Source organism: Saccopteryx leptura, chromosome 3, assembly GCF_036850995.1.
Source record: "Saccopteryx leptura isolate mSacLep1 chromosome 3, mSacLep1_pri_phased_curated, whole genome shotgun sequence".
Lineage (NCBI taxonomy): Eukaryota > Metazoa > Chordata > Mammalia > Chiroptera > Emballonuridae > Saccopteryx > Saccopteryx leptura.
The window spans coordinates 256,416,728-256,430,600 of NC_089505.1; the positions used below are offsets into that span (position 1 = coordinate 256,416,728).

The 13,873-nt window shown below is 41.4% G+C and overlaps 1 non-coding gene across 1 annotated transcript; it reads left to right on the plus strand.

Annotated features, from left to right (window-relative positions):
- Positions 1-7,051: 7,051 nt before the first annotated feature.
- Positions 7,052-7,158, plus strand: LOC136401981 (U6 spliceosomal RNA). The gene has a single exon (XR_010750899.1). It is a non-coding gene; the product is annotated as a U6 spliceosomal RNA (small nuclear RNA).
- The last annotated feature ends 6,715 nt before the right edge of the window (positions 7,159-13,873 follow it).

Consider the following 13,873-nt stretch of genomic DNA (forward strand, 5'->3'; position numbering starts at 1 on the left):
GAGGTCATGTCTATGATCTCACACTCAAGCCAGTGACCCAGCTCTCAAGCTGGTGAGCCTGCACTCAAGCCAGATGAGCCTGTGCTCAAGTCGGCAACCTGGGGGTTTCGAACCTGGGTCCTCTGCATCCCAGTTCGATGCTCTATCCACTGTACCACCACCTGGTCAGGCATGGAGTTTATATTCGAATGGGGAGAGACCATCAATAAATAAAATGAATAAGTATTGTATATGTCATCTTAAACGGTCATAAGTGCTATGGAGAAAAACAAAGAAGAATATGGAGTATGGGAACAGGGGGTACAATTTTATTTTACTATTATTTTTTTTATAAGCCTACCTCTGCAGCACGCCCAGGTAGCATAATTTTAAATAGAATCAAGAACATCTCTCTTGACAAGGCCACATTGTAATGGTGACAGTTGAGGCAAGACTCTAAGTAAGTGAGTAGTTACATGAATTTCTGGGAAAGAGGAAACAGCAAGTGCAAATGCTCTGAGGTGATGAGTGGCCTTGATGAAGAGCAGCCAGGAGCTCGATGGGCTGAAGGGGAGTAAACAGGAGAGCAGAGCAGAGAGTTCAGAGAGGGGAGTAGGTCAGCCAGAGAAAAGGCTGGACAGTGACCTATGACTGAGTGAATTAATTTCTGACCATTATAACACTAGGTTTAAATAATGTAACATAGATGGAAAGTGCCTGCCAAAAATTATGATCTGGGCCCTGGCCGGTTGGCTCAGCGGTAGAGCGTCGGCCTAGCGTGCGGAGGACCCGGGTTCGATTCCCGGCCAGGGCACACAGGAGAAGCGCCCATTTGCTTCTCCACCCCTCCGCCGCACTTTCCTCTCTGTCTCTCTCTTCCCCTCCCGCAGCCAAGGCTCCATTGGAGCAAAGATGGCCCGGGCGCTGGGGATGGCTCTGTGGCCTCTGCCTCAGGCGCTAGAGTGGCTCTGGTTGCAACATGGCGACGCTCAGGATGGGCAGAGCGTCGCCCCTGGTGGGCGTGCCGGGTGGATCCCGGTCGGGCGCATGCGGGAGTCTGTCTGACTGTCTCTCCCTGTTTCCAGCTTCAGAAAAATGAACAAAAAAAATAAATAAATAAAAATTATGATCTGAACAGATGGAAGTAAGTTTAATTGTCTGCAAGTCTTTGTGGCTGTTTTTCAGTTAGGGGAATTATTTTTACCTAATGATTTACTCCCTATGATTAGAGAGATGTCTGTTCTGAATCATCTTTACAAAGACAAAAAACATGTAGCTATTGTCAAGTAAGGTGTTGGCCCATATCCCAGAGTTGATTTTTTTATATCTAAAAGGTATCTACAGCCTGACCTGTGGTGGCGCAGTGGATAAAGCGTTGACCTGGAACGCTGAGGTCGCTGGTTCGAAACCCTGGGTTTGCCCAGCCAAGGCACATATGGGAGTTGAAGCTTCCTGCTCCTCCCCCCTTCTCTCTCTCTCTCTCTCTCAATCTCTCTCTCTCTCCTCTAAAATGAATAAATAAATAAATAAAATAAAAATAAATAAAAGGCATCTGCAGATTATAAACTTAGACATCTGTGGCAGAGAGAAGCTGCTGGGACACTCCCCTGTAATAGAAGCCAAAGGTGAAGAGGTGAGAGGAACAGCAGCTGGAGGTCACTGGGGAGTGACACAGACTGATTTAGTTGATTCAGCAGAACATTTAATCAGTTTGAACATCTGATAGATTAATTCTCTGCAGCATGGGCTGAACACCTTATCTAAGACCAAAGTTTCCAAACTATAGCATTGCCTAGCCAAAACGGGTTTTTCTCTACCAGTCTTCCTATTTATTTACTGAGAGCTATCGGTTTTAGTTCAAGTAAAGGGACTGAGGCAACCTGACCCTTCAGAAGCCAATCAAGAGACATCTGTCTGAGAACAAAGGTGAAAGAAAACCAATGCAGAAGCCTGTTCCCAACTCCAGATTCTAAAGGTCACACCACTGCTTCCAGTTGCTTCCTCCAGAAGCCCTTTTTTCCTGGCTTACAGTAGAGCCTTGCTGTTTGTTCTAGCAACTGATAGAAACCCAGGTGGATTGAATTTATTTTGCTATCATCAATCCATCAATTTCAGATCTGTTAAATATTAATGCCTCAGTCCAAGATGACCTAAGGTTCTCTAAGAAGTATCCAGGTAACACAATTCAACTACTTCAGCAACTAGAACTAACCTAAACACACACACACTCACACAGAGCTATACTGACAGAGGATAAACTAAAATTATAGTTGTGTTAGGGTTATGAGATTATTTTATCCTGTTTTTCAAAATAGCTTATGCTTTTGAAATTTAAAAAATTCATATGGGGTTTTAGCAAACATGGATTACCAAGAAGTACTGTGTGATTAATTTTTGTTTTCAAACTCCAAAAAACCTATTCTATAAAGGAGATTAATTTTTTAAAAAATTCAGTGTGTCAACATAATGCAGCCATTAAGATAGGTTATTGAAGGCCTTGGGATCAGTTAGTTCAGTTGGTTAGAGTGTCGTCCAGAAACAACAAGGTTGCAGGTTCGATCCCCGTCAAGGCACATATGGGAAGTAACTAAAGAATGCACAACTGAGTAGAACATCAAATGAATGATTCCCCCTCTCTCTGTCTCTCTCCTTACCTCTCTGTTTCTATAAAATCAATCAATTAAGCCTGACCAGGCGGTGGCGCAGTGGATAGAGCGTTGGACTGGGGTGCGAAGGACCCAGGTTCGAGACCCTGAGGTCGCCAGCATGAGCACAGGCTTATCTGGTTTGACCAAACCTCACCAGCTTGAGCCCAAGGTCGCTGGCTTGAGCAAGGGATTATTTGGTCTGCTGTAGCCCTACGGTCAAGGCACATATGAGAAAGCAATCAATGAACAACTAAGGTGTCGCAATGAAAAACTGATGATTGATGCTTCTCATCTCTCTCCGTTCCTGTCTGTCTGTCCCTCTCTCTGTATCTGTAAAAAAAAAAAAAATAAATCAATTAAAAAAGAAGAAGAAAAAAAAGATAGGTTGTAGAAGATCAGTGAGTAATTGAGAGAATATTCACAATATATTATGAAGTAATTTTCATGATATAAATGTGAAGTAAAGCCCTGGCCAGATAAGTCGGTTGGTTAAAGCGTCATCCCAAAGCGCAGAAGTTGCCAGTTGAATCCCTAGTCAGGGATCTCTGTCTCTGTCTCTCTCACGCAAAAGAAAAAAAAGAAAAAGAATCAAGCAATGAATGCATAAATAAATGGAACAACAAATCATCAATGTTTCTCTCTCTACCTTCTCTTCTTTCTAAAATCAATAAGTAAATTTTAAAAAATTTTAAATGAGTACTGTACAATGCCATTAAATAAATATTTTTATACATACCAAATATATATGAAAATGACTAACATAGTAACATTATTTATTCTTAGAAGATTAAATTGTAGCTGGTTTTAATTTTCTTTGCACTGATCTACATTTTCAAAAATTTTTATTTCAATTTTGTATTAATTAGAATTATTTTAATTTTGTATTAATTAAAATTCAGCTGCCTAATATTTCTAAAAATCAAATTAACTTTCCAACTATAAACACAAATAAAGCAAGTGAGCTATCTTCTTTCTCTCCTTCAGAAAATGGCTTGAGAAAAGCACACAACCATGAAGATTTTGTGCCACTGCAATTTAATAATGGTGAGCATTTCCTCTGTGCTATGTACTGTGTCAGTATTTTGCCTGTATCACCTCACCTAATCTGTACAACCCTCTGAGGAAGTTCCCATTAGGGGGCTCATGTTAGAGATGAGGAAACTGAGGAGCAGAGAAGGTAAGTAAACTGACCAAGACCACAAAGTTGGGAAGAGGCACAGACCTGGGCTGTGGGGTTCCAAAACCTGAGGTCTCACCACTATCGGATACCTCACTACTGGTCTCTATATCTGGGCAGCCCTGGTCACCTCCTCATCCATCGCCTTCAGTAGCTGTGGTAAGTTCTCGTTCTATCCTCAAAACTCACTCTTAGCAGCTGACCTGATTTCAGAGAAAAGGAGAACCCTTTCAGCTTCCTGCATCCTTCTTTGACTTATCCACTCTCTCTTAAAAGGAGGAGCTTTATATGATTGCAATATTTGAGATATACTTCTACGAACAAAGTTATTTTTTATCTAAAATTCAAATGTCCTATCTTGGGCATCCTTACTTAGAGAAGACTCTCAGTTATCTTTCATCCTAAGAAAACATACCAAAATAATCATGATTGCTTATCCCTTGCCAACAAGAAATCACCTCGCCGAAGATGCCTATTATGCCTACCTATACTCCCTCCCAAGGAAAACTGTGTGACAACAAGACCTCCATCTGCTGGCCTGGCCTGTGGGGGCGCAGTAAATACAGCACAGACCTAGAACACTGAGGTCACCAGTTTGCAAACCCTGGGCTTGCCTGGTCAAGGCATATAAGACAAACCATCAATGAACATCTAAAGTGAAGCAACTGTGAGCCTCTCCCCTCCCCTCTCTCTGAAAAACCAATAAATAAAATCATTAGAAAAAATACATCTCCTATTGTCCTTGATTGTTTTTGAACCTGTCAGGATCTGGCCTCCATAGCTGATTGGAGACGGGTCTGTGCAATTGCTATAACCTCCACTTCTGACCTCAGAACCTGTCCACAGCCTGACTAGTGATGGTGCAGTGGATAGAGCATCAACCTGGTATGCTAAGGTCCCAGGTATGAAACTCAGAGATTGCTGGCCTGAGAGTGGGCTTACCAGCTTACGTGTAGGATCATAGGCATGATCCCGTGGTCACTGGCTTGAGCCCAAGGTGAATGGTTTGAGCAAGGGGTCACTGGCTCAGCTGGAGTCCCTCCCCTACCCCCCAATCAAGGCACCTATGAGAAGCAATCAATGAAAAATTAAAGTGATGCAACTACGAGTTGATGCTTCTCATCTCTCTCCCTCCCTCTCTCTCTCTCTCTCGCTTTAAAAAAAAAAAAGAAAAGAAAAGAAGAAGAAGAAAGAAATAAACTGTTCACTTCTGGAAAGAAACCCAAAACACTAATTCAAAAGAATATATACTCCCTTATGTTCATTGCAGCATTATTTACAATAGCCAAAATTTGGAACCAGCCCAAGTGCCCATCAGTAGATGAGTGGATAAAAAAAAATTGTGGTGCGCCCTGGCCGGTTGGCTCAGTGGTAGAGCATCGGCCTGGCGTGCAGGAGTCCTGGGTTCAATTTCCGGCCAGGGCACACAGGAGAAGCGCCTATCTGCTTTTCCACCCCTCCCCCTCTCCTCCTTCTCTGTCTCTTTCTTCCTCTCCTGCAGCCAAGGCTCCATTGGAGCAAAGTTGGCTCGGGCTCTGGGGATGGCTCTATGGCCTCTGCCTCAGGAGCTAGAATGGCTCTGGTTGCAACAGAGCTACACCCCAGATGGTCAGAGCATCGCCCCCTGGTGGGCATGCCGGGTGGATCCGGTCAGGTACATGCAGGAGTCTGTCTGACTGCCTCCCCATTTCCAACTTCAGAAAATATAAAAAAAAAAAATTGTGGGGCATTTACCCAATAGAATATTACTCAGCCATCAAAAAGAAGGCATTCTTACCTTGACAGAATGGATGGATCTGAAGATTATTATGCTAAGTGAAATAAACCAGTCAGAGAAAGACAAGTACCATATGATTTCACTCATGTGTGGAATCTACTGAACAAAATAAACTAACAAACAAAATAGAAACACACTCATAGATATAGAGAATAGACTGACAGCTGTTGGGGGGAGGGGGTTTGAGGGGCTAAATGAGAAAAAATGAAGGGAGTAAGGAAAAGAAAACACTTCAGACACATTCAACAGTATGGTGATTACCAGAGGAAAAAGGGGGGTAGGGGTAGGTAGAAGAGGGTAAAGTGTGGATAAATGATGGGGTGGTAAACACACATTATGATACACAGAAAATATAGAATTATACACATAAAACATAATTTTATTAACCACTATCACCCCAATAAGTTCAATTTTTAAAAATTTTAAAAATATTTTAAATCTACAGGTCTCAGGATTTAAGCTCTTATTAAAATTGGCTCAAAAAATAAAATATTTTCCTTTTCAGAGGGCACTATTTTACTATTTGCTCTTATGATACTCATACAGCAATGTAATAGAAACAATATCTATTCAACAGAAAACAAAGGGACCATCTAGCCATGGCCTCGTTGGTTGGAACAGTAAAGATGAGAAGCATGTATTTTTATTCCACCAGATAATCCTTCTTGTCTCTTTGCATTTTACATTTATTTATTTATTTAATTTTAGAGAGAGAGGAAGGGAGAGAGAGAAACATTAATTTGCTGTTCCACCCATTTATACATTTATTGGTTGATTCTTTGTATGTTCCCTGATTGGTGATTGAATCCACAACCTTAGCATTTCAGGACAACTGTGCTATCCAGCCAGGGTGCATTTTATATTTGAATTTAGACTGTACTTAAATGTTAGCCTGATTCAACAACTACAGTCTCATAGATCTATCTGAATCTCTCTCAAGAATATGTTTTTATCACAATCCTTAAAGCTTTGGTGGCTTCTGGCTGCCTAATCCAAATTCCTCAACCCTATGGATTTATATAGCAGCTGATTCCAATCTGTTTTTCTGAGTTTATCTTTCAGTAATCTCTTCTACTGTAACTGAATTTGCCTCTGGTATTTTATTCACAGAAATGCCTAATTCAAGCCCTACTTTCTTTGGCAAACTCCTCAGGTCTTTCCTATCAGAAAAGAGTTTTGGATCTCTCCTCCAAATTTCTTTGAATGACATTAACACTCTGCATCTTTCTTTGGCCCTTATCATTTTCTAGCTTGTATTATTAACACCCTTTATGTTTGTGTGCAGAATCAAACCCACAACCTTGGTTTATCTGGACACACTAACCAACTGAGCTACCCAGGTAGGGCCAATAGAGTTGTATCTCATTGGTCACGCCACATAAGAAGGTTGTGTCTGATTGGTTAATTCTTGGTACCAGAACTCCTTATGTGCAAGTAGAGGCACCAGATTTTTTAAAGAGTCACTTTGGAGTGCTCACTCGGGCCACACATATACTAAAATAGAAATGATACAGAGAAGATTACCATGGACCTGGAGCAAGGATGACATTCAAATCTGTGAAGTGGTCCTTATTTATTTACTTATTTATTTTGAAGCTGTTGGGCAGATAAAATATATTGTGCTCACTTTGTTAAAGATGGCGCTGCCCAAGTGGAAGCCCAGGTGATATTAGTTGCCCTTCTTACTTGAGATGGGCATGATTATATTAATGTGTGTTGGGGGAGGGCTTTCGCGCCAAAAGGTTTTAAAAGGAGAGATCACGTTGTTCCGGGGGAAGACGGATTACTTTCTAGAAAAAGAGCAGAGAGGAGAGCAGATAAAGGCCACGTGGAGGGGAAGAAAAGCAGCCAACATGGCAGAGTGCTGAGGGAGAAGCCAGTTTGTGCAGAGTTTGTGCAGAGAGAAGAAGATGGGGAACAGAGGTGAATAAGGCTAGTGAGCTAGAAACCTTTGATCCTAGGAAACTCGGATAAGTCAGTAGCTTTGTGAGCACTGAATGAGTAGGTTTTGGAGCCCAGTATGTGTTTTTACTTGCCTGCCAGGTGCAAGCTAGGATTAAAGGTAATGGCCCACCAGTTCCTGGCTCCGTTGTTTCATTACCATCTGTCCAAATCTAATGCTAACCTGTATCAGGTGGTGGTGATGGTGGCCATGGCTACTGGCTTTACAGAAGCATTCCATATTTTTTTAAAAAGTCACTTTGGAGGAAAAACAGTAGCTAATTACTATTTTTATTATTGTTGATGTAAGTCTAAATTATACCAGCCTAGCCATATATTGATAGCTCAGTTTGTTAGGGCGTTGTCCGAGGCACAGAAGTTGCCAATTCTGTTCCCTGTCAGGGTACATGCAGGAACAGACCAATGTTCCTTTTGCTCTACCATTCTCTCTCTCTAAAATCAATAAATAAATAAATAATTATAGCTATTTTTGTCAGATCAGCAAAAAATTTTTTTTGCTGTGCTGCAGAATTTTAATGATTAATTTATGTGTGCCATCAGATGAAAAAGGTTGAAAACTGCTGCTCCAAGGGACTGAAATCATGTTAACCAAAAGCTCCCAAGGATGATTTATTTCGCAGTGGGAGTGACCATAGTGTAGGCTGTTTTCCTTCTGATGAAAACTAAATTATGGATGAGAAATTTCTGTCAATGTAAGAAACTCTGAAACCTGTAGAGAATTTTATTAAGAGTTTATTTGAGCCAAACTAATGATATATGTGGGGAACAAGATCTCAAATGCTCCCAAGAATAACAGTTTTACATTTTTTTAAAATATATTTGAAATTAAAGAGCAAATATAAGGAAGATTACATGGAGATGGGAGGAAGTCAGGTGGAGATTGGATAACAGGATAGTTAACAAGATTATGTGCTCTCTTGAGGATGGCTTCTTTCATTCATTCATTTTTTGTTTCTTTATCTTAACTTGAATTTATGGGCTTATTTTACAAGTATGTTAACTTAGATGTCCAGTAACAATAGATAAGGCTTATTAAAAGCCAAAATAAATCTTTTACTAAAGAAGTTATATGTCACCTGACCAGGCAGTGGTGAAGTGGATAGAGCATTGCCCTGGGACACAGAGAACCCAGGCTCGAAACCCCGAGGTCGCCAGCTTGAGCCCTGGGTCATCCAGCTTGAGCGTGGGCTCACCAGATTGAGCACGGAGTCGCTGGCTTGAGCATGTGATCATAAACATGACCCCAAGGTTGCTAGCTTGAGCCCAAGGTTGCTGGCTTGAACAAGGGGTCTCTGGCTCAGCTGCAGTCACCCAGTCAAGGCACATATGAGAAAGCAATCAATAAATAACTAAGGTGCCTCAAAGAAGAATTGATGCTTCTCATCTCTCTCCCTTCCTATCTGTCCCTCTCTCTGTCTCACTAAAAAAAAATTAAATTTAAATTTAAAAAAAAGGTCACCCTGTGAGGTTACTTTCCATAGAACCCGTTTTTTTTTTTTCATCCACAGTTCCTAGTAAGCAGAAACAAGGGGAAAAAGAGGAGGAAGGGGATGAACTCTATATCCATGTATTCATGTTCTATTGCTGTTATAACACATTACCACAAACTGTGATTAGCAGCAACACAGACTTACTATTTTATAATTCTATAGGTTAGAAATGTGACACAGGACTCACAGGAGGACTAAAACCAAGATGTTGGGTGCATGCTTCAGTAGCACATGTACATATAAAAGAAAGAAAAGAAAAGATGTCGGCAGGGCTCTATTCCTCTTTGGAGACTCTAGGGGAGAATCTGTCTGCCTTTGCTATCTTCTAGAGGTGACTATTTCTGGTGTCCTGGTCCCCTTCTTTCATCTTCAAATCCAGAAATGTCAGGTTTAATCTCCCTCTCCCACTTTAAAAAATTCTTGTGATTATGTTGAACTCACCCAAATAAATTCAGGATAATCTTCACATCTTGAGGTTCTTAAACACATCTGCAAAGCATTTTTGCCATGTAAATGAACATATCTGCACATGTTGGGATTAGGACATAAAAGCTTTGGGAGGTCATTATTCTCCGTGTCACAATCAAATTTCTGAAAAGATAACATTTGAAACATATATTAGGTGTACATTTTAACATTTGTGTAAAATAGGTAATGGGTTTTTTATTCCCAAATTTTGACTCTCATCAGATTATAATATTGCAGGAATCGAAGGAGGACAAAAAAACACCCAGACAACTTAATGAAGGCAGTGGGACAGGGGTCGGGAAGCTTTTTGGCTGAGAGAACCATGAACACCACATATTTTAAAATGCAATTCCCTGAGAGCCATACAACGACCTGTGTACCTTATGCATTATCCAATAAAAATTTGCTGTTGAACCAGAGGACAACTGTGATTGGCTCCAGCCACCCGTAACCATGAACATGAGTGGTAGGAAATGAATGGATTGTGATACATGAGAATGCTTTATATTTTTAACGTTATTATTTTTTTTTTAAAGATTTGTCTGTGAGCCAGATGCAGCCATCAAAAGAGCCACATCTGGCTCACGAGCCATAGGTTCCTGACCCCTGCAGTAGGATTTATTAAAGCCGACGGAGCATGTGGGACTTGTAGCTCCAAAACACGGGCTCCCCGAAATTGTTTTTCTTACAGGTTATATCTAAACAATGGGCATGTGATTTCTTTGCTTAAGATTTCCCAGGACTCAAGGATAGGGGAGGGAAAATTTCAGTGGAGTCAGCAAGGGGGGAGGAGTTTCTAGATCACTGGCCATAGTTACATACAGATCCTGCTATTCTTGCTTTGTACTGTAACTATGGGATATAGTTAATTTATTGCTGGCTGACTTGGTCACCCCTACTGGCTCCTTTCCCTTGTATTCTTTTTGTTTCTTCCTTCTCAAGTAAGAGGGGTCTGCCCCTCTTTCCTCAATAAAGTGATGGGAAACTAATTAACAATCATTGGTGGCCCTGGCCAGTTGGCTCAGTGGTAGAGCATTGGCCCGGCAGTGGAAGTCCTGGGTTCAATTCCCAGTCAGGGCACACAGGAGAAGTGCTCATCTGCTTCTCCATCTCTTACCCTTCTCTTTCTCACACTCTCTCTCTCTCTCTTTCTTCCCCTCCTGCTACCATGGCTCAATTTGAGCAAGTTGACCCCAAGCATTGAGGATGGCTTCATGGCCTTGCCTCAGGCACTGAAATAGCTTGGTTGCTGAGCAATGGAGCAGCAGCCCCAGATGGACAGTGCATCACCCTGTAGGGGGCTTGCCAGGTGGGTCCTAGTAGGGGAGCATGCGGGAGTCTATCATTCTGCCTCCCGGCCTCTAAGTAAAAAAAGAATAAAAAAAAAACCTTCATGAGGGCGCCTTCTGTGGTACCCATAATATCACAAAAATCTTGTTCTCGGGCCATGTGGCCTCTCCTAATGTACAATGACATTGTGCTCTGTTGGAGTTTGGGCATTTCTGCCCAGGCAGGTCACCTTGGGATCTAGTCACTCTAGATGGCCCAAAACACTCTGAGGTCTTGACCCCTCCCTGGGCTCCCAAATAATTAATAAAGTTCCTGGTACTCCAGAACTCTCCACTGTCTAGGAGTATCTCCACTGTTCCCCACCCTTACTCCATTACTCTCTCAGTCTTCTCTATCTTTCTTCCCTCCTCTAGACTGGGCTTACACTTTTACAAAAAGCCTGAAGAGCATTTGGCTTTAAACTGCTTTTGGCTTTCTCTCTTGCAAAAAATCCCAAGAAAGGAATTACAAAAGACTTCGACACAAAAGACCTGTGTAGTGAACATACTCTCAAAATCACCTGGGCTCATGTTGTGAAATTTTTCCTCTACGAAGTCAAGAACTCTCACATTACCGACTGGCCCTAGGCAGACCAGAGGACCAGGTCCCCTGTCCAGTAACCCAAACATTATTACAATCTAGTTCTAGAACTTCCATCACCCCAAATGAAAGTCCTATAGCCATTATCTATAAAAAGAAGAGTTTATTTGAGCCAAATTGATGACATGTGCCAGGGAGCAAGAGCTTAAATGCTCCATAAAACAACAGTTTTGCAGGTTTTTTTACACATTTGAAATTAAGGAGGAGAGGCCCTGGCCAGTTTGGGCACATACAGGAAGAGATTGATGTGTCTATCTCTCCCTTCCCCTCTCCCTAAAATCAATAAAATTTTTAAAAAGAAAATTATGGAGAAATAAGGAAGATTTTAGGAATGTAGAAGAAAGTAAGGTGGATTGCACAAAATAGATTATACAGAATAGTCAACAAGATTATGTGCTTTCTTAAAAGTGTCAATGCCTTCCGGGGGAGGGGTGTTATTTTTGACATTTCAAAGGTGTTTTAACCTAGATGCAAAAGAACAATGGATAAAGCTGGCTTAAAACCTTTCACTAAAGAATTATAGGCCTGGGACATGACTACCCACCATGAGCTAACCAGTTAGGAATTTATGGTCAGATCACACTGAGAGGTTAATTTCCATAAAATCTTATTTTTTTATTCACATTATTTTTTTCTTTTTATAGGCCACATTATTAAACAGTCACTTTCTACTCCACCTTCCCAATCCTTTATTTGTATAGTTTTTATATTAATTTTTTTACTAATATAATGTATTTATAAAAAATTGAAAATACATAAGCAATATAGAAAATATAAAGATAAAAATCTCTTTCCCACTTCATCTTATCTGTTTCTCTGAAGTATTCTTTCAGAATTTCTATACATATAAATACTTTTTTCCTCATTTTTACACAGAATATACCATTCTATAAATAGTTCTGTCCCTGGCCTTTTTTTAATTTATTTTTTATTCATTTTAGAGAAGAGAGGGAGAGATAGAGAGAGAGAGAGAGGAGAGACAGAGAGAGAGAAGGGGGGGGAGGAGCTGGAAGCATCAACTCCCATATGTGCCTTGACCAGGCAAGCCCAGGGTTTTGAACCAGTGACCTCAGCATTCCAGGTCAACACTTTATCCACTGCGCCACCACAGGTCAGGCCCCTGGCCTTTTTTTTTTAAGTTAAAAATATATCTTTATAAGTCGTTGTAGAAACTAATATGTAGGACAGGGGTCCCCAAACTTTTTACACAGGGGGCCAATTCACTGTCCCTCAGACCGTTGGAGGGCCAGACTATAAAAAAAAAACTATGAACAAATCCCTATGCACACTGCACATATCTTATTTTAAAGTAAAAAAACAAAACGGGAACAATTACAATATTTAAAATAAAGAACAAGTAAATTTAAGTCAATAAACTGACCAGTATTTCAATGGGAACTATGGGCCTGCTTTTGGCTAATGAGATGGTCAATGTGCTCCTCTCACTGACCACCAATGAAAGAGATGCCCCTTCCGGAAGTGCGGCGGGGGCCGGATAAATGGCCTCAGGGGGCCGCATGCGGCCCGCGGGCCGTAGTTTGGGGACCCCTGATGTAGGATAACCATAAATCCTGTTTTGTTTGGGACAGTCCCTGGTATGCCAGGTGTTGGAATGATAACTTGTATGTTCACTCATCTGGAGTCTATAGCCTATTTACTTATTTATTTATTTACTTATTATTTTTATTTAGAGGAGGGAGAGAGATGAGAATCACCAACTCATAATGTGTCACTTTAGTTGTTCATTGATTGATTCTTTTTATACATACATTGACTTGGGGAGGGCCTAAGGCTGAGCCTGTGACCCCTTGCTCAAACCAGCAACCTTGTGCTTTAAGCCAGTGATTTGGGATCATGTTGATGACCCTGCGCTCATGACAGTGACCCCACACACATGCCGACGACCTCGAGGTTTCAAACCTGGGACCTCAGCATCCCAGGTTGACGCTCCTTCTGCTACACCACCATTGGTCAGGCTGTAGCCCACTTTTTTTTTTTTTTTACACAGAGACAGAGAGAGAGGGATAGATAGGGACAGACAGACAGGAACAGAGAGAGATGAGAAGCATCAATCATCAGTTTTTCATGGCGACACCTTAGTTGTTCATTGATTGCTTTCTCATATGTGCCTTGACCACGGGCCTTCAGCAGACCAAGCAACCTCTTGCTTGAGCCAGAGACCTCGGGTCCAAGCTGGTGAGCTTAAGCTTAAACCAGATGAGCCCACACTCAAGCTGGCAACCTCAGGATCTCGAACCTGGGTCCTCGGCATCCCAGTCCGATGCTCTATCCACTGCACCACCGCCTGGTCAGGTTGTAGCCCACTTTTTACCAAAAAACAAATTATAAACAATTTGAAAGCCAGGTCCACAATTGGCAAGTTAATATACATTTGTTGATTGGTTTACTATGGGTCCTGGGTGATTCCTTTTTTTTTTTCACT